Source organism: Aricia agestis, chromosome 14 (assembly GCF_905147365.1).
Source record: "Aricia agestis chromosome 14, ilAriAges1.1, whole genome shotgun sequence".
In the NCBI taxonomy this organism is placed as follows: Eukaryota; Metazoa; Arthropoda; class Insecta; order Lepidoptera; family Lycaenidae; genus Aricia; species Aricia agestis.
Genome location: NC_056419.1, coordinates 11,027,510 through 11,031,640, shown reverse-complemented (window position 1 = coordinate 11,031,640; position 4,131 = coordinate 11,027,510).

Here is a 4,131-nt window from a genome sequence, read left to right as displayed (position 1 = left end):
GTGCTGGTAACTGAATAATGTCAGTATCTTGTGCTCTAGTATTTATACCACTAGGACTTCCCGCTGAGGACTTTCATTGCCAAGGTGAGCGAGTCGAAGCTCTCAAATGTAGGCGGCCGATCAATGGTAGAATTTCGTATCGCTTTTGTTTCGATCAATGCAAGGAAATGTTAATAGGATCGACATCACCACCTACGCTGGTACAAAGTGGTTATTGTTTAGAAAGGATTTTGAAAATATTTATTCATGTTGTATATTGATGTCGTAACCACATGAATGACGAATGCAGAAGCTTACTTAACCTGTCGAATGGTAAAATGGTACAGTTTCTGTACTCGTAGTTTTCTTGGCACTTCCGGAATAATTAGACATTAAGGGCCTGTTTCACCACTTCCTGTCTGCTATCCACCAATTAACTTGACAGATCAAGTATGGAGAATCTGTCAAAAAAGTTGTGAATAGCCTATTAGGCACTTTATCAGAAAGTGGTGAAACAGGCCCTATAGTCTTTACTTTAAGAATAGTTTATCTTACGCACGGGCTCGTTAAGATTCATTCAATTATATTCATGGATGCTTTTACACACATAATCATCGACATTCATCACATAATTTACTGTCAAAATCGTTATAATACTTATTATCTTTTAGCTTTGCCGTTGTCCGGAAAGAATAGAGCTCTCTTGAAAGAGTAACTATATTTAAAAAACCGGCCAAGTACGTGTTGGGCCACGCGCAATATAGGGTTCCGTAATCCGCACTACCGTAGTACCGCTAGTTTTTTTTTTTAATTTTGTATGGTCAATGAATGTACATTTATAACGAGTTTTACACTACCAACAACATCATCTCAGTAATTACTTTCAAAGGAAATTGAACGAAAAGTTCCTGTATACTTCGCCGAATACATTTTTATTAGATGATAGTCTATTACTCAATAACTTATGAAGTCTTCTTAGCCGTGATAGTTTTCCTTTTAAATTCAGCATAATATTTCCTACTCCCGTGATTTTTTTCACATTTCCAGAAGCAACCGTTTAGCTGGTAGAAGGGGGGACACTGGACTCTAACGATTTTTTACACTTTAAAACTTAATATTTCACAAACGGATCCCTAAATCGGAAAATGATCTATGAATACTCATAATATTTTTTAAAAAACCTATCCAACGACATCCATAACGATAGGGTGGACGCGAAAAAAAATACATCCCCGCTTGATGTGTAGGGAAGGTACCATAAAAAAATATATATTTTTAAGATTTCATGTACCATTTTGTCGGCATGATTAATATGTGCAATGTGCATTCATGCCAAATTATAGCTTTGTAGGCCCTATAGTCTCTAAGCAAAACCGCGGACAGACAGACGACGGACTATAAGGGTTCCTTGTTGACTACGGAAACCTAAAAAGTATCTTTATTACTTTGTAGTCCCAACCGTACATAATTTAATTAGCACGTATACCTAACTGCAGCACCCCGAGACATTTTATTATGAATAACCTTCAATTTAATGAAGAGTTTGACAGATAATGAGGCTTATGTCAAAATTAATTACATATAAGTACGGAGTACTATTATATTTATATTCTGTGATTTAAGTAATTATTAATGTTCCACTCTGAGTGCGGCACTAAATTAAGTGTTCAAAGCTTTTCACATTTTCTTACAATTCCATAGAGCCAAACTACAGCCAAAATATTTTGAGATTTTATTATTTTATTAGTAGTCTGAAACCATAATAAGAACAAAGGTAGATACAATTCCAGTCATGTAGGTAATTAAGTGAAAGCATTTTTTATAATCCAGCGTTGTTAAGGTCACACGTCTTCCGTACTGTTCTGGTATTCCCGCTTATTATAGTTTTTCTGCATTCATTATAATAAAGTCCATACAATGGTTTCCAAAGAAGTAACAAACATACACACTTATCTAAGCTTTTATTCTTTATGAAATTATGGTGTTTATCGCAGCATACTGTAGGTGCCAACAGCATACATCTTTGTGAACATCTTATCAATTTTAAGGCTGGTTTAATAACCAGGGAGATTTGATAACAGAGACTCATCTCTCCCTGACTATCGGCGCTGATGGTGCGAAAATGTTTTTTTTGGAATCGTTGTTAAATGATGCGTTGTGCGGTCTGCGCTGATATTTACAGCATAGATAGAGCAGACATTACAGCATAGACCATGGGTCGGCAGACTTACCGATCAGATGAGCCAAATATCAAGTTTGTAGATTTTCCCACACCTTCAAAGAGCCGCCACATGAATTTTGTAAGTGTAATAATAATAATTAGAGTCTAATTTGCTTTACACTACAAAGCTACATTTACAGTTTTAAAAAATATGGGAAATTAAGAAAAAAATAATTACTGAAAGACATATTTTATTAAAATAACACTCATTAAGTATAATAAATTTTAGTTTTAGTTGGAACGGTGTCCTTGCATTGCCTTCGAAAGCTTGCCTATTTCTGGAGCGACAACTAATTACTCGTTTTTATTAATTTAAGGCACCACTGTAAATTGTCGTCGGTTAATTTGCTTCTTAAGTGAGTGTAAGAATCAGAGCCATATTAATCCTATGAAAGAGCCGCATGCGGCTCGCGAGCCGCGGTCTGCCGACCCCTGGCATAGACCAATTACAGGGACGGAGCCAACAGTCAGCGAGCGGTCATCGTGAGACTAATTCAATTCAATTCAATTCATTTATTTCAGATTTTCATCCTAACTAAAAGAGCCGTAAAATCTAGATAGTATTTTCCACCTTCCTATATCGTTTTTAAATCAGAACGATGCCCCAAATACCTGAAATTGGTTCTAGGCTAGATATGTTCTATCTACAACATCTGCAGCATAAAATAATACCAAGGTCCACGAATTTGCAATATCTTCCGAAGGTGGTCGCATACTCCCGTCATATTTTACCTCTGAGCTTCCGTATAATGAATCTTATGCCGTTGACATAGAGGTGATATATAAAATAACTCTGAACGACCGTAGCCAATATCGCTATACGATATTCCGAACATTTTGCAATATCCTGTGAATTTGCACATTTATTTAAAACATGAAAATAATAATGTCTTTATAGCCAAATTATCTGAATTCGAGTCTTAATTAATGATTAAAAAATTGCGTAACATGACCTAATAGTATTCATTCAAAACAAAATAACGTCATAATATTTTAAAGATAATAATCTATTTTTCATTTTAATACTAATAATAAAAATCCAAAAGCGTCTTCCTATCCATCAACTACCTCTTAAGGCGCTGTGGTTGTTGCAACTACGTAAAATGAGTTTTTTGAAATAATGTTTTTTGTAAAGAAAATGTCATTATTTAAGTATAAAAAGTACCGTTTTAAAATTGAGAAAATTTCCTATACGCAAAGGTATATCAGTACACAATTTGAAAACGCTATTTTTCACAATAAAATCAAAATCAAAATAAAATAAAAACAAAAAATGTAGTACATTCAAAGTACATTTGTCGTAATCTAACCTAAACGTATTGATATATTTGATTTGTGTAATACTAAAAACAGAAGGTTTTTTCTCCTATTTCCTATTATCAAGGCAAGCGCGCTGATATGAATGTTATTTTAATGTCCTTTACGTCGATATTCGTACTGACAGACATCGACCTGCTTATTTTAGGGAGGGCCTTAAGTCTTAACCCTCCCGGCTCCCGTGAACTGATTTTGTATAGCGTTGGAATTCACTGAAATTGAGGCGATTTCTATAAAGGTAAGTACTCTAGTATGTAGTTACAACAATTTTGCTTTATAGAAAAACACTTGATTTGAAGTTGCCCATACATTTCTTTGATTTACAGCGTTTTATCATATAAAATAATATGTGCTTCTGCTGTAACCCACAGAATCGGAATCAAAAAGAAACGGATCGCAAAAGTAACTTCTGGTAGATTTTACTTATTCTTATCGATAAAAGATAGTTATACACATAAATGTTTAAAAAATGGTGCACGTAGGTTTAATGAAAAAGGAGATATGATTTCTTTTCTGAAATCTCAAAAGTTTTTCGGCTCTGGTGTACATTTTCCATTTTGTAGATTACTACGTTATCGCTTTTTGCCGTCGATATATATTATAATAAGTACCTA